The 22,791-nt window shown below is 43.1% G+C and overlaps 1 protein-coding gene across 2 annotated transcripts in view; it reads left to right on the plus strand.

The window, feature by feature from the left end:
• Positions 1–22,791, plus strand: part of WLS (Wnt ligand secretion mediator) — a 124,135-nt gene that overhangs the window by 43,387 nt on the left and 57,957 nt on the right. The gene's annotated exons all lie outside the window — the stretch shown is intronic.

The raw sequence follows: 22,791 nt of genomic DNA on the forward strand, positions 1-22,791 counted from the left end.
GCACTGACGTTCACTTTAAAAGCTGGTCACTGTTTCAAGTCCAAGATTTAATCAGAGTGATGTCTTTGGGGAGGAAAATGACAGTAGTGTACGGTAATTTATAGTAATAGAAGTGTTTAGAGAATGTGTATATTTGATTGTTGAGAAAGAAGATATTCCATGTATATTACGGAATGAAAAAGCAATTTTAAACAGAATCCCTACTTCTCATCTTTCAAGCAAAAACATTTTTAAAACCTGCAATTGTCATTCAGAGCTAAGTATGAAAAGTAGTAGCCAGTTCACCTTGTAAATGGTGATAGTTTTAAAACAATAGTCTGCGAGATCCAGAGAGGAAAAGCCAATCGAAGTGAGTCTAGAGACTTCTAGATGGACCTTTCAGTAAATGCTGATTATAAGTGCCCCTTCTTATGGCATCTGCGGATACCGAGAGCCCACTGTACTATGGCGTTTTGTATAAGCGCCTTGAGCATCCACAGATGTTGGTATCTGCTGGGGTTTTGGGTGGAGGGTGATCCTGGAACCAATCCCCTGTGGATCCTGGAACCAATCCCCTGTGGATAACAAGGGATGACTGTTAAATTCTTACCAGACCTGTCTGTTGAAATCTATGATTGGGTTAGTGCTTACTTTTATCTAAATATTTCAGAAGAATGGAATTAATGTGTTTGCCGGGGTACAAACATCATGCTTCTATAGAGTTGAAAGGGACAGAGGACTTCAGTTTTTGCTCTGAAGATTTAGGAAATGGAGGGAGTGTGAGTAGACTAAAAAGTATCAGAAAAAAGTGAGCCTAAACATCTGGTGTCTGAATGGTTAATCCTTGAGAAAAATGAATGCTTACCTATGTGATGGGCTTAGATTTTTGTGTAATAACAAATTTTGTTATTTGAAAATATCCTCTAGAGCCGGGTATACATCATTCTTTTTAAAGTGTTTTATTGGTCACTCAATTTATATATGTATTTGTAAAATACAGGTTTGGGTTGGCTAAAATGGTACCCACTTATACCAGGATGTCCTTCTATTGATTACAACTGCAAGTCACATACTTAGCATAACCTCAGACTCTCCATGGGCCTTCTTTTGAGAAACTTGGGTGTAGAGATCAAAGAAGGAGGATTTTTTTGTTTTTGACATGTCTCTACCCAGCTTTCAAATCTACAGGCTGTTGAAATAGAAACACTGAGATTCATTGGCAGAAAGCCTCAAGATGGGTTGATCTGTCTTGAGTAGCAAATCTAGGATTTTCAGGGGTCTAAAAATCTCTTAAGTTAAGAAATACTGAAAAATGGTGTAGGGTGGGGTAAGCCAGTTTTTTTTTTTTTCTGTTCTAAGGTAATAAAGTTGTTATGTCTTGCCTTCAGCCCTGTGCTGTACACTGCGATTGAGTATTAAGTCTTAACTTGCTTGTTTCATTTTTGCAAATGACTCCATGAAACAATGGAATTGTTTCTATAACTGATGAGTGATTTTTCTTCTTTCAAACTGAAAACATTTCTTGTAAAAAAGGATTAATGATATTATTACCTGGTTGGTTTTCCAGTTAGATGGCTGAGTGTCCTGGGAGAAAATTGCTTGACTTTTTATGAAATGATTGTGCTCTTCCATTTGTGTGCCTATTATGGAGTGTTAGGTAGACACCATATGAAGACGATTAGAATAAAGGAACAGTCTGTTAACTGTAAAAAATAAACTGTCACATTATCTAAAATGATTAGGGATGACTTTCTGAAAGGAAGAAAAAAAGAATTTGTGATCTTAGTGTTGACCATCAGCAAGAGGCGTGGTTCTTCATTCTATATTTGTTGATGGCTCCTGGGAAGAGTCCACAAAGAGAGCTTAATGGGACAGAGGAGTCTATACACCAAAAGACTAAAACCGCTGTGATGGAAATGTTCATTGGTAATAGGGTGTTCCCACAACTGAAATTCCATGCTTCATCAGATAATCCTCTTGAACAAAATATGTTGAAGCAAGTAATTGAGAAGAACTCTAATTTCTACCCTCCCACTCCTACTCCCCCACTTCCCCTAAAAGAGACCTTGTTTGATTCATGACCATGTGACAATCTCTATTTATAAGAAATGTTTCTTATTGGACAGTTTTTATGGCAGGTTGATGTCACCAAGACTTTTTTAATTACTTGCAAATTTCCTTACCTGCCTCAATGAGAATCAATGTGAGCAGAAATAAAACTTCAAAATTTCCCTCCATTCTCCCTCTCAAAAAAAAAAAAAAAAACAAAACTGAAAAAAATCTCAAAACATGCCAGAAAGATCCAGGAGACTTAACTGGAGTGGGGTTTGAGGTGGTGGGTAAAGGTAGGGAGGTTGTCAGTGTTTGAGTTAAATTAACGTGGCCATTCCTCTTAAGAGGTTGTACGTCCCCTTCAAACCAGGGGTCCAACTTAGAATTTACTAGTATAACTCAGTTTTACCTATTGACCGGAAATAGAAAGAAACTAAAATCTTGGGAGAAGACTCTGTTTTGTTGATTAATCCAGGAGGGTGAAGATTAGGGACATCGTGCTTGTTTACTCTCATTCATGGATTATCCTTCTCTTCGAGAGAATCTTCAGACACCACTTTGGAATGAATCATTGTGAATATGTTGCATTGGCAGGAGCACAGGAACCTCTGGCTCGGTTTTGTTTGAGTGTGATTGGCGTAAGCCCACGACTTGGACAGCATCAACATTCAGCTGTCTGGATCCTGTGAACGGCTCAGTGGTTTTGCATTACGTACTTGCAAACGATAAAGTCCAATCAGGAAACAGAGCTGGGTCCTTTCAGAACCTTCCCAAGATTTTTTATTAACGTTTACAGTTTGCTATATCCAGTCCCTTCCAGTCATCCATTGGCACACTGGTTCGTTTAGCATGGGGAAGTAGATCATGTTGGTTGGTCTCTAGTCTTAGCAAAACACTGATAAATGGTGTCAAATAATCTGCAGTTATTGTTTCTGAACATCAGCTGTGTGATTGCAGACTTTGAGCCCTGGAAGAAAGGTTAGAGCGCTGAGGGTTTAATAGTCTTCAACCCGGAGTCTGGGAGTAGACTTTAAGGGCCAAGTGAGCCTTGATAGTCTGTGTGAAATTTTAGTCATAGTTACTTATGTGCATTTTGACAGTAAGAGTTTGTGGCTTTTGTCAGGTTTTCAAATCGGTAATTAGCCCCAAAACGTTAAAGGACCAGTCCTTTAATTTACCAGATGAAAAAACCTTACAGTACATGCCCACTATAGCACAGCTGGCCGGAGACAGAGCAGGACCTCCTGGTTGTGTATCAACCATGTGGGGAGGTGGACGGAACACGGCAGCAAGTAGCTCCCACAGACAGGCCCGTGAGCCTGCTGCCAAACAGTGGCCGCTAAGGTTTTTGGACAAAAGTTGTGCTGGTCCTTTTAAAATGGTGTGTTTTCTATTTTTTTTTTTTTAATCTCCCAAGTTCAGGGAATGTAGTGCAGTCTAGAATCTAGACTAGGAGGTAGGCTGGTCCTGTTTATAGTGCCACAGCTGCAGATCACCCACGTGTCTCATTTCCTGCTCTGAGTTTAGAATATAAATGAGGAGATTCTCTTTGCATCCGTAACAAGTATATCCTGGTTACTAAAATAAAAGCCTGGTGACATCAATGAAAAATGTGGGCAGCAAAGCTACCAGCAGCAGCAGATTCCTCGATGGCACCCCCCTATATATAAAATGCTTTTACCTCCTCTTCTCACTTTGGGTATTCTTGTCAGTATCTGAATACCAGGCAGTCATGGCACATAGCTAATGTGAGGTTCTGTTCTTTTCTTTTCTTTTTTTAACATTTTTTATTGATTTATAATTATTTTACAATGTTGTGTCAAATTCCAGTGTAGAGCACAATTTTTCAGTTATACATGAACATATATATATATATTCATTGTGTGAGGTTATTTTATAGGAAATCATACCTTTATTCTTTTGGGTGACCTAAGAAAACATGAAGTGAGATGATTTTCTGAATGATGCTTTTCAGAGCAAAAGAAAGTTAGGTGGGGGAAGGAAAACCCTTTGTTCAGCAAAGCAGAATTCTACTTGCAAAAGTACCAGGGATCCTGCAGTGGAAAAAAAATTTTTTTTCATCAATATCTACCTGCTGTCTACACACTGACGCTAAGGATGGTTCCAGTTCCTTTTTTGCTTTAATAAGTTAGTAGGTGTTAGTAGGAGATGTAGCAGTAATTCTTCAAAGGAAGAGAGGTTCTGGTTTTTTAATTGTTCTCATCTAGGTTGTTTCGTAAAGTAATCGTCTAATGAATCTATCTTTTCCGCCTTACTGGTTATTCATATTATTACCACAAAGGAAAGCCCAGGCCTGACCTAACAAGCAAGATGATGCACATTCTTTAAAGGTGAGGGTTGGGGGAAGACTGAAAATATCTAAATTTAGTATCTGAAAGTTGCCATCACATAGAAAAAGAGTTCTAGTAGTTGGAGTTGTTCAACAGTGAAGAGGCTCTCTTTAAGTAGTGAGCAGCCTGTCACTGGTAGTAATCAAGTGGCAGCTGGTTAGGGGGACAGTCATAATGATGACCACAGTGATAGCTTGCATAAGTTGGGTTTCTTCACAAAATGCCCATGTACTAGAGATGCTGGTGGTTGTCTATGTTGCCAGCCGTTTGCTTTAGCTTCATATCATTTTCTTAAAGAACTTGCCTAGCTCTCCACCCTCAGAGTATGAGTTTCCACCACACCTGTTGGGTGGGCAGCTGGCCATGCAATTAGTCCCCCAGCTACAGCTGATGCCTCAAGGGGGAACAGTCCGATTTCCTTTTGTACGAAATTGGGATTCATTATTTCCAGGCCCACCTTCCTTGGCATTTCAACTGAAGATTCCTGAGGGCCACCTGGGCAGCCATCATTTGTCACATGCATGGAGAGGCAGAGAAGACTGGTTGACAGAGTGGGAAAACCAGATGCAAAGAGGAAAGTAGAGATGAAAGACCGTGGGTTGTAATTATGATCAACTGCAAGTGATGACTCTCTTCCTGGTTCCACTCCCTCAAGCTTGTCAGCACTTTGTGCCCTTGAGTTTCTTGAGAAACCCTAGTATCCTTTCAGCTGATTCTGGCTTAAGCTAGTGTGGGTAAATCCTGTTACTTGCAACCAAATCATCTCTGAGTAAGACAACTTTATTTTCACTTCATCTGATCATCTCAACAATTCTTGACAGAATGAGGAAACTGAGGACGAGAGGTTAAATGATTTTTCCAACTTCTCTCAGCGAGAAATAGAGGGCTTATAACGTGAAAGGGATCTTGGGATTCCAGTGTCTTGATCCCATTGAATCTATGGCATGAGTCCATAGTGCTCTGGAGTGGCTTCCTGGTCTGAGTGAGAAATTATGTAAGATGACCCCTAAGGTCCCATCCACTCTATGTCTCCTTTGCTGAGAGTCCATGACTCACTTAAGGTTCTTAGGCTCTATAAAAATCTCATGAGTTTTCCTTGGGCTTTGTGAATCAGTTACCTCAAAGACCCTCAAGTCTGAACCATTTTAGAAGGTGCTGTTCAGTGGGGTTGGATGCCCCTTTGTTAGTGGGTGAGCTTAGTGTTGAAATGAGTGAGTTTTCTTGTCTTTTATTTTGTTACGTGTTACCTTGTGTTCATTTCTAGTCCTTGGGTAGGCAGACAGGGTTGGTGTACTGGAAGTGTATTTTTAGTCTGACATTAAAAAATGTATCATAGACACCAACACAGGAAGCTGTTTTTAGGTGAGTCAGTATATAAATAACCTCAACGTTTTCATAAAGGAATGGTAGATCTTTTAATTTAACAGTCCAGCTTCTGAGGCCACCTTCCTAACATCCTACGTTCATTTAGTGGTCATTTATTGGGCTTCTACTATGTGCTGGCAGTTTTTTCTTAGGATTTAAGGTACAAAGACAAGTCCTTATCCTTCATAATACAATTTCAGAAAACCTCATGGCCCTTCTTTGTTTACTTCTCTCCCTCCTGTAAGATTGAATCTTGAGGGCAGGGACTGTAGCTTGGGTATCTTGTTCATCTTTGTGTCCTCATACTTAGCACAGCCCCAGGCACAGTGAATACTTGAGATGTACTCAAAAGAATTGGTTAAGAGCTCACAGTCTAATTTGGAGAGAAACAAAAATTTATACTGATGTGTTCAGTGCTAAGTGCTCAGCAGTCCATGAACACAGAAGGAGAAATGATTAGCTCACTGCGAAGATAGTTTTTCAATTGAGTCTTGAAGGGTGGAGTCTTAAAGGAGATGTTGGAATTTGTGACTGTCGACCATCTGACAGCAAAGAAACAATCCAAGGGCAGCCTTATTTGGTTCTGGGAAGCCAGAGTGTTTGGGCTGAGTCCCTGACTCGTTTTAAATTGACACCTTTGGTAAGTTTTTGAACTTCCTTACATTTTATTTTCTTCACTTATAAAATAGAAATAATAGTAGTATCACCCTGGTACTGGCACAAAAGCAGACACATAGATCAATGGAACAGGATAGAAAGTCCAGAAATAAACCCATGCGCTTATGGTCAGTTAATCTATGACAAAGGAAGCAAGAATATACAATGGAGAAAAGACAGTCTCTTCAACAAGTGGTGCTGGGAAAACTGGACAAAGTCTGTAAAAGACTGAAATCAGAACATTCTCTAACACCATATACAAAAATAAACTCAAAATGGATTAAAAACTTAAATGCAAGACCAGATACTATAAAACTCCTAGAGGAAAACATAGGCAGAACACTCTTTGACATAAATCACAGCAGTATTTTTTTTCAAACCAGCTCCTAGAGTAATGGAAATAAAGGCAAAAAAATAAGCAAATGGGGTCTAATTAAACTTGGAAGCTTTTGCGCAGCTAAGGATACCATCAACAAAATGAAAAGACAATCTAGAGAATGAGAGAAAATATTTGCAAATGATGTGACCGACAGGGGATTAATTTCTGAAATATACAAACAGCTTATATAGTTTAATATAAAAAAAACAAGCAACCCAGTCGAGAAATGGGCAGAAGACCTGGATAGATGTTTCTCCAGGGAAGACATCCAGATGGCCAGCAGGCACATGAAAAGATGCTCAACATTGCTAATTGTTGGAGAAATGCAAATCAAAACTACAATGAGATACCACCTCACACCAGAGTGGCCATCATTAAAGGATCCACAAATGATGAAAGCTGAAGAGGGTGTGGAGAAAAGGGAACCCTCCTACACTGTTGGTGGGAATGTAAATTGGTGCAGCCGCTGTGGGGGACAGTTTGAAGATTCCTTAAAAAACTAAAAATAGACTTGCTGTATGATCCAGCGATCCTACTCCTGGGCATACATCTGGAGGAAAATATTATTCGAAAAGACACATACACCTCAGTGTTCACAGCAGTGCTATTTACAATAGCCAAGGCACACACACATACACACACACATGCACACACACAATGGAATGCTACTCAGCCATAAAAAAGAATAAAATAATGCTATTTGCAGCAACATGGATAGACCTAGAGATTGTCCTTCTAGGTGAGCTAGAGAGAGGGAAAAATATCATGTGATGTCGCTTTTATGTGGAATCTTAAAAAAAAAAAAGGACACAGATGAACTTATCTACAAAACAGACAGACTCACAAACATAGAGAATAAACTTACGGTTACCAGAGGGTAAAGCAGGGGCTGGGAAGAGATAAATTGGAAATACAAAATTTGCACCTTTTGGGGAGTGATGGATATGTTAGCTGTCTTGATAGTGGTGATGGTTTCATTGGAGTTTATATCTATCAAAATTCATCAAATTGTACATCTGAATATGTGTAGTTTACAGGAATTATACCCTAATAAAGGTATGAATAAATAACTGAAAAGAAATTGTAGTACTACCCTTATAGGGTTGTTTTAAGGATGAAACTAGAATAACACACATGAGGCTTTTTACACAGTGCACATAGTGAATGCTCAGTAAAAGTGCATTATTAATTATTCTTGTACTTGAGCAGAGAGAAGAAAATGTTAAGTCCTGGAGACAATATAGAAACCTAGGAAGGGAGGCAGCAGGGCCAAATGTGCAAAACAAAGACCTGGGTGGATGCTGGCCATAGGCTTTTCTTTACCTCAGAGCAGTACTTAACTTTGGATCAAGCACCTTGACCTTGGGAGAAAAATGTGCAAAGGCCCCATTCAGATATTTTGTATTCATATTTCAACTGAAGCCCTGAAGGTCACCTGTGGGATTCAGAGGTCTTTGAATCTCAAGGTAAGAGCGCCAGCTTCATGGTATAGGTGGACCCCAAAAGTGCCAAATTGCACGTTGATCGCCTCTTAAGCAATTGGAGCACACCTTAAAGCAGAAAATGTGGGAAATTCTCAGTTCCCTTAACGAGAATATGCCCACAGGGCATGATTTAATCCTATTTGACTGTAAATATATTAACATGTAAATTAAAATGTTTGGAAACAGAGTAATAATATAAGATGGGGAGCAGAGGGATATATGAGAGACAACTTCTTTGAGGTCCAAGAACTTCTGGTTTGCAGCTGAGAAAGGCAGAACTAAGACCCATGTTTTCCACCGTGAGATGCTGTGAAGTAATACGTTGTATGCAAAGAATAGTGAACTCATTTCTTAGAAGAATTCCATATTGGAGAGAAAAGATAAGCCCTCGAAAGATAGAAGGACTGGTTGGTGAGTTGCCTTAATAACCTGGTTAAGAAATTTAGAGTTTGATCCTGAAGAAAAAGAACTGAAAATCACGTATCTAGTGCTGAAATGAAATGTGGAATTCAGGATTTGAGACTCATAGCTTGTCCTTTGAATTATACAGCAGCTGGAAATCGAATTTCTTTCTTTCTTTCTTTCTTTTTTTTTTTTTACCATGTGGACTGCTCGCGTGGTGGTCTTCCCGACGGGAGGGCATCTGTGAACTTTTTAATGGGAGAAGTCGTAAAGCTGGGTTAGGGCCGTGTTTGCACAAGGCTGGCTTCCGAGGCAGGTAAAATCCAACTCCCCATTTGCTTTTCAGCTACAGACACAGCCATTGCTGCCACCACCAGCTGAGTGACTCGGAATCGAGGGGTTGCCAGTAATTGTGGGTTTTAAGTCACAGAGGAAAAAGATAAGAGGCGAGCAAGGCTGGTTTTTTCACAATTAAATGTTGCCTCTCGGGCTTCTCTGTCTGCAGGAATCCGAGAGGTCAGGACCCACCAGCCATATTATTTTTCTCCCTGGCTGCCTGCTGTCATTCTCATCCCCTCCTCATTCACGGAACGAAGAGAAGGGGGTTGGAAATAAAAAGCTTGTTCTAGCCTACTTTTTCCTTTACGAAACTTGTCGGAAACAAAGCTTTCCCGTGAAACAGAGGGGATCCCTTCTGCTCGCTGGCTTTTCCTGCCGCAGCATGAAGATATTTTTTGGAGGAGAGAGAAACCATTGTTGCGTGCACTTTTGTCCTTTTATGGTTCTGGCATTGTTTTTCCACCGGGACTGCCCTGTACTCTGGTACTTTTGTATTTGTTTCTGTTTAACTCATATTAGTCAAGCTTGAGTTTTTATCCTTTGTTGCATCAACTCCATTATAAGTGCCCTGAGGGCAGGAATTTGTTGCACTGTCCTTTGTTTTTAACCACAGTGCCTCAAATACAGAAGGCAGTTAAGCAACTGGTGGTGTTTTAGTTTTCTACATTCATGAGATGTTAGGACGGGAAGGACCTTAGTCATCACATGTTTAACTTCGGTATTTAATGAAAGCATACAATGTGTAAAGTGACTTTCTCCAGTTGCACAGCTAATTATGGCTTTCCTAGAGCGAGAAACAGGTCTCCTCTCCTAACCAGTGACATAATGGGAAAGGACTGGAGTGGTGGATTCAGGCAAACCCAGTTCACAACCTGCCTCCCTCCCACACTGACCCTGAGACCACGTGCCTCCGTTTCCTCATTTTGAGATCGCAGATGATCGTTTCTGTCTGGCTGGCATTTCCATATGGCTGAAATGCTCGTCACAGGCCCTCAAAAACGTGTGCTTTTAGGAATCATTATTTTATTTCTTTTTGAAATGCAAGATCTCCTTTATAAGAAAACACATTTCTGTGATCTCTTTAATACCAGAAAATGTCTCCCAATTGCTGTAGGTGAGAAGGACTTAGGAGAGAGAGCAGGCTAGTAGGGTTCTTGGGTGGGTGCAGCCTAGGATGGGACTAGAATTGGAACTCGGTCCTTCCCAGAGAGTAAAGGTCACAAATGCAGTGCCTTTGTCCGCCTCCCGTCAGCCCTCAACGCAAGGGAGTTGGGTTGGTTTGTTCAGCAGTTAGGCACAGAGTACCTGCTATGCTGAGCAAGAGGCTAGAGACCTGGGAGGGGATGAGCAAGTCCAAGGGCCCGCCCTGCTTCCTGAGTGATGGGAACATCGATGATGGTGAGCAATGCAGCGAGAGAGGGGAGAGGGCCAGGGGCTGAGGGAGGAGCCCGCAGGAGGACGCCGTCCAGACTTAGTGATGGTCAGAGGCAAGTTTGTGGCGAGATGCACGGAGAGACTGACAGAGGCAAAGGAGGTGCCAGCATTACCTGGAAGGAACGATACGTTATTTCAGAGGAAAGACTGAGGATGATGGCTGGAGAGGAAGAGCAGTAAAAGAGAGGAAGAGCAGAAAAAGGAGCCTCTGGTTAGTGTGGAGTGGCTTTTATTGACAGAAAGATAGTGGAAGTCTGCTGGGGCCCAGCCAGGGGTCCTGGTGTTCGATCACGCTTCCTTCTCTCTCTCTCACAGACACACAGGCCTTCTCCACCCACTTTGTAGTGTTAGGAGTCCGTCCACCTCCTGGAAGCCTGAGCGGCAGCCCAACATTGTCCCGTTGCTACCTGAAGCTCAAGTTTAGGGAATGCCCTGGCTGAATGATCTAGGGAAGAACCTGATCTGCAAATAGAACCCCAGATCCTGGGTGCAGTCATTCCCCATGTAAGCTGTCCGAAACAAATACTCTGTGTGAATAACACTGGCCTGACTCCAGCAATAACACAGCTGTTGAAACAGCTTAGTCACCAGGGCGATGGAGGTGGCGTGGCGCGGGAATGCTGGGGACCGGTGATCTGACATTTAGCTGGCTGGCAGCCGCCCTGACATCCAGCACAGGTCTGTGGGGGAGCTGCAGAGAGAATCTGCTTTCCGTCCACAGGCACTCCCTTGTTTCTTTTGAAGCCCAACCTAATCCCCTCCCTGGGCAGGGCGGACAGCGGAGGACGGCTAAAACATTTTAGGACCAAGGAGAGAAAGAAATGGTTCATTCCTTCTAGACACCTGGTTTCTCCCCCTTAATGATCCATGTTTATTTCCTGGATAACTTTTTTTTTTCCTGCCCCAGGCTAGGCAGAGTATAATTTAGATACCATGAACAGGAGAAACACGCTCATTTATCTTATCTAGAAAATGGAGTGACTTTCTTAGCTTTTAGGTTTCCGGGTGATGTGGAAGAATTTAGGAGGGCACGTCCTGGCCCTTCTGCCTGCCTGCCTTGCTTAGATTTCTTCAGGAGCTTCATCTGCCAGAGCTCTTGTCTGAAGGACTCTGGGCAGATCTGGGCAGAATACTACACCAGTTTCATCAGGATTTGAGGAGGACTGATAAACTGCCAGACAGTGACCCCATTCCTCTTCCAGCCCTTTGAAGACGTGACCTTTGTGTTTTCTCTTTATCCTGGACTTCTTCTGCACTGTTTGTTTTGGACGTTGTTAAGTTAAATTAGCCATCCCTTTCCTCTCTTGGTTACTGTATGGGAATGCAGCTGTCAGTCTATGAACTCTGCCATCATCTATTTTTAGATTCAGTGTGAATGAAGCCCTCTTCTCTAATTGCATTCAGAGAGAGAGAGAGAGAGAGAGAGAAGGGGGCAGGTAGATTTCATAACCGTTGCATCAGCTATTCTAAATGCCCTGTGCACTGATGGTGTCCTAGGGAGAAAGAAAGAAGCCCACTGTGTGTTTCCCTCCCTTGGCTGTCACGTTTGTTTTCACTCCACATTTATATTGATTATGATCATATAGAAAAAAGCTGTTGCCACATTTGCTTTCCAGTGTTTTAACACTTGCCGGCTTGATTGGTTCTGATTTCTTAAGCTTTGTTAGAAAAAGATTGGTTCATTGTTGAGTTCAAATTTCTTGGAAAACAGGGAAGATCCTTCTTGTGATACTTACCATGGGAGTAAATAATCTTCAGCATGCTGAGAACTGTGTAAGGGCAGTGGACCTCAGTTTCTTCTAGATCTCTCTACCCACACCCTCCTGCCCCATCCCAGTCTGCCTTTCACACAGCGGCCAGATCTCTTGCTTAAACATCCTTCTGAACAGAATGCTGCAGCGTTTAGAGCACATTTCTTCTCTTTGTCATCTGACCCTCTTCTCCAGCCTTGCCTGTTTTCTCCACTCTTTCTCTCATTCCCCGCTGTATTGAAGTAGCTTGTTTCTCTGACTACCCTGTTCTTTTGTGCTGCCATGACTTTTTATGCATGCAGCTCCCTCTGCCTATAATTCCTTCTCCTCCTTCCTTACCCAGTGAACTCATACTCATCCTGCGATTCACAGTTACACGTCCTCTCTTCCAGATAAGATAATCGAGAAGGACACGTATTCTATGCTGCATCCCTTGTCCCCTCCCTGGCACTCTTGACATCTTTGTGCTGACTACAGTTGTCCCTTGATACCCCCGGGGGATTGGTTCCAGGACCTCCGGGAATATGAACATTCACAGATGCCCAAGTCCTTCACATAAAATGGTACAGTACAGTCAGGCCTCTGTGTCTGTAGATTCCGCAGCCGTGGTGGGCACAGAGGGCTGAGTGTATACATATACTTCTAATATAGTACCTCCCACATGGGATTATTCTTATTTATGTATATACCTTCCTCCTCCACCTTACTGTGAACAATTGAGGGCAATGACTTTGCCTTGTATATCTTTTTTATCCCCACTATTGTGCATAGAAACTAGTAGATGGTTAAAAACATCTGGTAGAGGAAAGAGTGAATTGGATCGGGCGGCCCATCTAGCATTAGAAGTTTCAGACGTGTATTATTCTGTCATGGTGGCAGCACCAGTTGTTATGATGTATCAGTTCTTGATGGGCTTCTTTTCTGTCCTGGAAAACTAGGCTTGAGTAGATCCCTAGGGACCTGATGTGTCACACCCAAATGAGTGCTGCACCATTTACTTCTCTGGAATCTCTTGCCTGTCATTCATCTCTTCTCTTACCCCTGTAGACTTGGACAGGCGTGATACACACGTCAAAGGCCCACCTTTTTATTGCTTTACTTAATCCTTAAACTCTAGAACAGGTCATAGAACTATCTGGTTTCTAGCGCCTGTGGTTACAGCCTGTCTCCTCCTTTAACCCCACAAGCCCTCTCAAACAGAACACGAGAACAACCCCATATTACAATTCAGATGGAGAGGGAGGAAGGAGACAGTGCCTCCCACAGGCTCACTCCCTTTCCACACAGTCCTGGGGACAGGCATATTGTTCCTTGATGGGACCCTTGGGCCAAATTTGAGGAACATCCCTTTTCCTGAGAGAGAGAGAGAGAGAGAGAGAGAGAGAGAGAGAGAGAGAGAGAGAGAGAGAGAGAGAGAGAGAGAGTGTGTGTGTGTGTGTGTGTGTGTGTGTGTGTATACATATACATATGTGTGGGGTTGGGAGAAGGGAATCAGGCAGGAGGGAAAAGAAAGTGAATGCCACCACAACAGAGCAAACTGTAGACTACACATATGCGGTATACAGGTAATGGAGTGGCAGAGGGAATTTTGGTTTGGAGGAGTAGTTGGAGAAAGAATGATGATGATATTCATTCATTCATTTGGCAAAAATTTAATGAATATCTATTCCATAAAGACATGGGTGATAGAGCTGTGAAGAAGACAGACAGTCCCTGGCTTTCAGGAACCTCTCAGTCTCAGTGGGAGGAGGGCAGGGAAAGAGATCTAGGTAAGTAGCCAGGTGGTTGGACTGCAGGATACATGTTACAGAGCTGGGCACGCAGGGGCCTGTGGGAGCCAGAGGAGGGGCAGGCACTTCAGCAGTCTCAGTGGGTGAGGGAAGGTGGGAGTGAATCTGTGGAACTCTAGAAGATGAGCAGGAGGTATTCTGGTATGAGTCGGGATGCCCAGGTATTATGAGCAGAATACTGTCTGCAGCCTGGAGGAAAAGAACCTCTTTTGTAATTTACCCTCTTGAAGGGGGCAGCTGGTAAAAACTAGGTGTGCTTACAGGGACCCCGAGTACAGTTAAGTGAAGGTAACCTTGAGTAACAACCTTTAAAAAGCAGCCAGCATTTACTGAGTGCTTGTTGTATGCCAGGGCTGTGCTGAGTAATCCACATGGTACCTCATTTAATCCTCGTAACCACAGGAGACAGGCATGCTGTTCTCCCCCTTTAAAGACAGAGAAGTTCAGCAGCTTACCTGCCACTGCACAGGCACCAGGTGGCCAAGGCAGACCATGATCACAGGCTGCTTCTCTCCGGAGCCTGAACTCTGTCTAACCCATCTCCAAGGCTGGGGAGGGATGGCGGGCTACATTCAAGGTAACCAGTCTCCAGGGCAGGAGTAGGGAAGGGTTCGTGAGATAAGACCCTAGGATGCTAACCAAGAGCCACATCTTGGTCTTCTATGCCATTTAAGGAGTTTTAGCATTAGACTGAGGACAATGTAAAGACATTTAAATTGTTTTAGAAATCATCTGTCTTGTTACAGTGTGAAAAACAGACTTGGGGCATGTGTTTGAGTCATCTAGACCTGAGATGACGGTGGCTTTTAACAAGAGGAGTGGTGCTGAGGAGAGAGAACATAAATCTGCAAGACTTGATGAGTTGAGAGAACTGACCAGATTTGGCGGTTTGACTTTCTTTTCTGCACCATGGAAATAGAGCCATCCAGTGGAAAGTGGGCTTGCAGATTTGAAACTCAGGAGGGAAATCTGAATTTAAGAAGGTGGCTGGTGTCCTAGGAGAGGAGGAGACCCCTCAGGGCAAGTGTACTGAGTTAGAAGGGGAGAGAGCTACTCTGCAATCCAGTGAACACCAGGATGTATTTTTTTTTCTGTATTTTGTGGTCCTGCAGATCCATTTGTTTACAAAACATTTGATGCCCCAGCTACTTTTCCAAATGTATAACCTTTAAGCAGTCCAACAGGGCGTAGCTGGGATAAGTGGGTGTTTTCTAACTGAAAAGGTGTCACTTTGCAAAAAGCCTAATCTGAGGGCTGTTCTCCCATATCTAATCATGTTTCATAGACAGCTTACTTCAATTAGGGGATATTGCTTCAGAATATAGCAATGACAATGCTTAGAAAAATGTCTTCTTACACGTGGAAACTCTTTCTCCACAATGCAAATGCTTGATGTGACGGGGAAAAATGAGAGAGGTGATGCAAACTGAACTGTTGGGCTGGTTTGTGAAATAATTATACTCATTCATTTTATAACTACTCACACCCCGGCCTGTGGGGCATCTTAAGAAAAAAGCCAGGACCAAATTTATAATTAGCCGAGTCCATTTTTGCCAGACCTAACCATGGATACTGGACAGGGTTGGTTTTGTTATTTCCTTAATTGAAAGCGTCAAGAAAATACAAGCCGGGTCAGGGAGTTTTTGATCGGGGAAGGAACGCTGGCATAAATAACCTCAGATTATATGTCTGCCGGAGGCTGGGAGGAGGCTGGTCTGCACGGCCTCTTTCTGAGGTTACCCAAACAAACCTGGTGACTGGCAGCTCCCCTGTGTAACGTGGGAATGCACAGAAGCATTTTGAAATCTCTTTAATTTTTTTTCCCCAGGGCCCGAGCCCAGGGAAATCAAGGTTTCTTAGGAAACCTAAAGGCTTTTGACAACCATAAAATAATTCTTTATTTCCCCTTAATGCAACTTGCCCTTCCCCTCTTCCCCTTTATTTCCAGTTAATTGAGCAACAGTATAACCTAACCATCCTGGGACTGGATGGAAAAGACTGAGTATTTTTAAGTGCCTGTGTGCCAAGTCGTCCTGTCGACAGCCTTGGGAAGTAGGTCCCACTGTTCCTATCTTGCAGAGGTGGAAATTGAAATTGGGACTTACTCAGAGTCACTTAGCTGGGAAGACATAAAGATAAAATTGAAAAGCAGATCTGTTTGGCCCCCACCCTCTTTATACTATCCTGGCTGGCAAATACCTGTTTCCAAAAGTGTAAGTGAGAAGCGTTCTGATGACTTCCTGAATGAAGCTTCATCTTCCATCACTTCACCCTCTTCGCCAGGGGCCATTCTTACATTCTGGGTAACCTCAGAAGCCCCTAGGTTTCTTGGGGTGCTCAGACTGTTTGCTAGCTATTTGTCTCCCCACCATTTTTGGCTTATGCAAAGGACCTGCTCACCTCTCTAGCTTTCCATGTGTCTTCAGAAAACTGATCAGCTAACACTTTTCTCATGAAGGGCAGAGTGCTTTAACTCATACAGAGATAAATGCTTCTTGAGGGTATGGTTGGTCGATGCTTCCCCATATGGAAGGGCACAGATCTTTCCGCCTGTAATGATGCTCTGCAGTCTGGGTGTGTCCTATAGAACCCTGGAGTGCAGTTCCTCAGGTCAGAGCACCGCCCCCATAACAGGATGGAAATGGTAAGTGTAATGAACCACAGTACCTATCCACATCTCCCTTCTCAGTATTCCAAATGAATTTTCCATGCAACCAAAATGTGTCTCCAAAGCCATTTGAGAAATGTGAAGCTCAGAAGCCCACAGGCTAGCAAAGCTGCTGGTCTGGTTTAGGTGTAGAAAACCATGCATTTCAAATCTATAAATTCCCTATGCTGATACCTTACAACTTTACCCGACAGAACTGGTATAACCAGCGTCTTTGTTTTTATAGGGAAGGTTCTCCAGGTGCCAGAGGTAGCTTTGGCCTTCCTGCCATTCTCCCAGGGAGCTCAGATTGGATGCTTCACTTTCATTATCCCCATGAATGGTGGCGAGGGGAGGGGAATATTGCCCACGCGGTATCCCAGGAGTCATGAGACCGGTGTTTTATTACCCACAACATAGTCATTAAAGCTGAACTTCGTTTCCGAGTCTATTGGAGGCAGAAGAGAAAGCGCTTCCGCCGCCTGACTTCACAGCTTTGCTGGGCTCCTCTGCCCAGTGCTTTCCTGTTTCTGAGTTCTGTGCTCCAGGTTTGAATAGGGGTTCATAGTGGGAAGTTCCATGTCTCTGAAACCTCGTGATTATTCTGAATTAAAAGTAGGCGTAAGACTTAACTTTTACTTCCCAAAAGCTAACTATGCATGCTTTCTTCGCTGTTCTAAATTGTTTTCATGTAGTAACTAATCTAATGATCACAGAATCCTGAGAGGCAAGTCCTACTTAGCAGGCTAAGGGGCCCGAGGGTACAGCCAGGGGTGGTGGGGGGTGAGCTCAGAGTCCAGTGAGGGACGGCCGGGGGGCCACTCGAACCGGCCGTTCTCCCTGTGGTTTCCGTCAGCCCACAGGCCGTGAAGCTCCAGAAGCTCGAGGCTGATGTTTCTAGGGAAGAAGCCTCCTGAGTCTTGACCTCTCCCCTCACGAGCGGGAATAACACGTGCCCCAGACAACACCAGAAGTCAGGAGGTGCTGTGTGGGCATCGGGCAGAGCATGTGATAAAGTTCATGAACGTAATAGGAGTTTTAGAAAGTACTTCACCTGATGGTGGGATGGAAGGAAAAGAATGCTGGTGTGAGGGCCTGTGAAAGGTGTCCCCCGAAGAGTGACTCAGCTTGCCTGACGTCTTACCAGCTGACCTGCACAGGGATGCTTTATTTTGGTTTGGGTGACTTGGTGATTGACATTTACAAATTGAGAGTTGTTTTATAATCACCTGAATTTCTGGCTTCTCTTGGAAAAGGCAGCAGGTCTGGTAAGACGACCTACTGCTCTCATGACGGCTGCGGGCTGGAGCGAAGGCGGCTGCCCAGACCCACAGGGCTTGCTCCCCGTCCCTGATCGCACACCTCGTTTGGGCCAGAACCACAGCTGAACCCAGGGGTCCCCGGGCTTCCAGCTTTGTATTTTGAGATCAGTAACATTTCTCTAGTCGGTTTTCTGAAATGGTTCTGTGTGGGTTTGGGGCGTTCTTCCCTGAAGGCTCGTGTTAGACCACTGCAGACATACCATGAGCCGTGCCTGTGGCCTCCCAGGGACACTGCGTGTGTGTCTCCTGTAGAAGGTTGTGTCTGGTCAGAGTTGAGTGGTGCCCCTGCACGCAGTGTGCGTGCTCCAAGTGTTAAGTTTGAATTCTGTTTCTACCAGCAAAGGTCGTAGAAGGTGGCAGTGGAGGGGGGTGTCGGGGGTGATCCAGACTGAAGTCGAAGTCCCAGCTCTACCATTTACTAGCCGAATATTTCTGGGTGATATATGTAAGTGACCTCTTCTTCGTGGGATGGGTGTGAGGACCAGAGGGGAGAATGTTCACAGGGAGCCTTTGGTTTTACTCAAGACGTACCTATTCCTACTTTGCGACTAGTTTGAGGGGCCCCTTTCCTCACGAGTTAACCAGTTTTCTTCGAGCAGTACAGACAAGATGGTTGTCTTTTAAGACGGTTTCAGAATAGTTGTCTTTCTCATGTTACCAGCAGCCATAAGACTTCAGGCGAGTCACGTCGTATCTGAGGACCTCGGTTTACTCACTGATCAGAAGGAAATATCTGTGCCCACTTAATGGAGCTGTTTAATGAGGTCATTTAAATGAAAGCACGGAAGTCATGAGCACCTGATACAGAGTGATTGTATGTGAAAACAGTGTTTAAAAATTTTGTTTGTTTTTAACAGCGTATTTTAAAACAGCCTGGGGATTCCCAATAGGTGGCTATAACTCTTAAAGCGGGAAGTAGGCCAGGAGGTGAGTCTCTCCGGCCCTGTCTCTCCCTGAGGCACCTGCTCTGAACCACACTGGTAGGGCCTAGGGCAAGAGTCCCAGTGAAGGCACGGCTGCTGTGTGTCTAAATATTTTAAAGTAATAAATCAGGACACCTCATTGTTAAGCCAAATAAGTTCTATCATCCAGTTATAACAAATTCACCTTCATAATGAACTGGAAATTTGAGTTTGAACTTAGGATTCTTGGACTGCTTGGAATTCTGTGCCAAAAAAATGTGACTGACCAGGGAGTGTGGGCTTCCAGATGCCTCTTCTCCCCGCTCCTTGGTTCCCTGCCATGCAAGGAGTGTGTTTATGTGTGGAAACCCCAACCCCCAAGTTCAGTCTCCATATCCTCCTGCAAGCAGCGGCCCTTTGACCACTCCTGAGCCCAGGGGTGCCCAGGTGGTTATGTAGTTCCCTTTGGAAGACAGAATCGGGGGGAAGCGGCACGCCAGGCTGTGGAAATAGGCTCAGAGCTGTCTGGGCACATATCCTGGGGTGCTGAGTTCCTGGACCAAATTCTAGAAACTCTTGGAAGGAATTAGGCTCTTGGTGGGCACGTCCCCTTCCCTTGAGGTTCTTCTTGTGCAAAGAGAAAAAGGACAGCTGGAAAAGGGCCAGACAGAGCAGGGCTCTGAACATAGGGGGCCAGATTCAGGGCCCCTCCTGCTGTGTCTAAGGCTAGTGCTGCCCTGAACCTGGCCCTCCAAGGAGCACAATATGTGAACTGGTAACTTTCAGGTTTGTCCTCTTGAGTTCTGTGGTTCTGGAGGTACCCTCCCAACAGAGTTGAAAGTCCCAATTCCTAATCCTAGTGTTACAGATGAAAGGAGGTACCTTGGTGCCTAATACTCAACTCACAGGTGGGAGCTTTTGCCAGTTCTTTCTTTTGACCACTGAGGCTGCCAAGCGAGGAGCAGTTATAGCCATCCTGGCTCCTAACCAAGAAGATATACAAACTCTGAGCGTCGCCTCTGCCAAGCCAGGTCCCACAGTTGCTTGTGCAGACTCTTAGTATCCCCGTTCTCAGCCCTCGGTCTCTGCGCAGCCTGGTGCCCGCAAGTCCAGAGTCTCCCCTTGGACTGAGTGGAGATGTGAAGATGGATGAGGACTGGGGATCCAGTGATTCTGTGTACAGACCTTGACCCTGTTACCCTGCTGTCAGCATCTTGTGTCTCCTGTCATATGGTGCTTTCCAATTCTGGTGCTTTCCAGTTCTGAGTGGCTCGGGGCCTTTTGGACATGTTGGCTCACTTTTTCAGAATATCCCTTCTGTGGGAGTTTTAGCTGTGCCCGTCTCTGTGGCTGTCAGGAAATCCTACTTCATCTATTTTTCATCTTCAAAAAAATTGTTTCAATCTGGTCTGCTTGTGCCACTACCATTTTTTCCCCATTGTGATTTAATTTCCTTTGTTTTCCTTTCCTGGTTTTTGCCTTTTTGTCTGTTTTTGTTTTGTGGAGTTGCAGGAGTGAGAGGAGGAAAGCACAAGTGGCCAATTCACCATGTTTGACTGAAGATTTATTATTTTTATTTATTTTTTTTTGAAGTATAGTTGATTTACGATATTATGTTAGTTTCAGATATACAGCATAAGGATTCAGGTTTTTTTTTTTTTAACAGATTATAGTCCATGAACAGTTACTATAAGATAATAGCTATAATTCCCTGAGCTATATAATATATCCTTGTTGTTTATTTTATACATAGTATTTGCCTCTCTTAATCTCATACCCCTCATGTGCCCCTCCCTGCTTCCCTCTCCCCATGGATAACCACGTTTGCTTTCTATATCTGTGAGGCTGTTTCTGTTGCTGTATACATTTGTTTGTGTTATTTTTTAATATTTCACATATAAGTGATATCATACAGTATTTGTCTTTCTCTGACATTTCACTAAGCATAATACTCTGTAGGTCTGTCCATGTTGTTGCAAGTGACAGCATTTCATTCTTTTTTATGGCTGAGTAGTATTCTGTTGTCTGTGTTAGGGTGTGTGTTTATACATATGTGAATATTTTTACATCTCTTTTATCCATTCATTTGTTGTGGACACTTGGGTTCCTTCCATGTCTTGGCTATTGAAAATAGTGCTGCTATGAACATTGGGGTGCATGTATCTTTTTGAATTACCATTTTTATTTTTCCTGGATATATACTTAGGAGTGGATCATATGGTAGTTCTATTTTTAGTTTTTTGAGGAATCTTCATACTGTTATCTGTAGTAGCTACACCAGTTTACATTCCTGCCAACAGTGACATCTGCATCCTTGCCAACATTTGTTATTTGTAGACTTTTTGATGATAGCCATTCTGACAGGTGTGAGGTAATTTCTCACTGTGATTTGATGTGCATTTTTCTAATAATTAGAGATGTTGAGCATCTTTTCATGTGCCCATTGGCCATCTGTATGTCTTCTTTGGGAAGATGTCTGTTCAGGTCATCTTCCCATTTTTTTGATTGTGTTGTTTGTTCTTTTGATGTTGACTTATATGAGCTGTTTGTATATTTTAGATATTAACCCCTTGTCAGTTGCATCATTTGCAAATATTTTCTCCCATTCCACAGGTTGTCTTTTTGTTTTGTTGATGGTCTCCTTTGTGCTGCGAAAGCTTTAAGTTTAATTGGATCTTATTTGTTTATTTTTGCTTTTATTTCTTTTACCTGAGGAGACAGATCCAAAAAAAATATTGCTAGGATTTATGTCAGAGTGTTCTTCCTATGTTCTCTTCTTTATGGTATCATGCCCTACATTTAGGTCTTTAATCCATTTTGAGTTTATTTTTGTATATGGTGTGAAGAAATGTAATCTCATTCTTTTACATGTAGCTGTCCAATTTTCCCAGCACGACTTACTGAGGAGACTGTCTTTTCCCCATCGTATACTTTTGCTGCCTTTGTCATAGGTTAATTGACCAAGATGTGTGGGTTTATTTCTGAGCTCACTATTTTGTTCCATCGATCTATGTGTCTGTTGTTGTGCCAATACTATGCTATTTTGATTCCTGTAGCTTTGTAGAATAATCTGAAGTCTGGGAGGTGATACCTCCAGCTTTATTCTTTTTTTCTTAAGATAGCTTTGGCAATTCAGAGTCTTTTGTGGTTCTATATAAATTTTAGGATTATTTGTTCCAGTTCTATGAAAAATGTCATGGATATTTTGACAGGGATTACATGAAATCTGTAGATAGCTTTGGGTAGCGTGGTTATTTGAACAATTTAATTCTTCCAGTCTAAGAGCATGGGATATCTTTCCATTGCTTTGTATTATCTTCAGTTTCCTTCATCAGCATTTTATAGTTTGCAGAGTATAAATCTTTCATTTCCTTGGTTAAGTTTATTCCTAGGTATTTATTCTTTCTGATGTGATTATAAGTGGGATTGTCTTTTTACTTCTCTTTCTGATCATTATTACTGAGGATTTAAATAGTACTAACAAAGGAGTGGGCACAGATGTTCATTGAGGGTTTCATCTATATCAGGATGGCCTCAAATCCCTTCTTTCCTGCATTTTTTCTTTCTCTTCCTAGATTTCCTTAGAGAGTCAGGGATCTACCACACAGTCAAACTGTCTTCAGGCCACACTGGGCCAGTGGGTAGAAAAGCCTTAATTTTCCAGACAGCAGTTATTCTTACCTGTTTCCCTTGTTATCTGGTATTCAGGTTCCAGAGTGTAGAACTGAGCCCAGTCTCATAACCCCAGCGGGGACTGGCTCACCACAGTCATGTTAGATACATAGCGGTGCTTTTTTTCCCCTTTAAGATTCCTCAGTTCTTGAACTTGCTCAACAGAGTATAAAACGCACAAAATAGATAGATGGAATTTTGATTAATCTAATCTCCTTAGTGAGTTCTGTGGTGAGTTAAACTCATTCATGGTCCTTACTTATAA

This window comes from Vicugna pacos, chromosome 13, assembly GCF_048564905.1.
Source record: "Vicugna pacos chromosome 13, VicPac4, whole genome shotgun sequence".
In the NCBI taxonomy this organism is placed as follows: Eukaryota; Metazoa; Chordata; class Mammalia; order Artiodactyla; family Camelidae; genus Vicugna; species Vicugna pacos.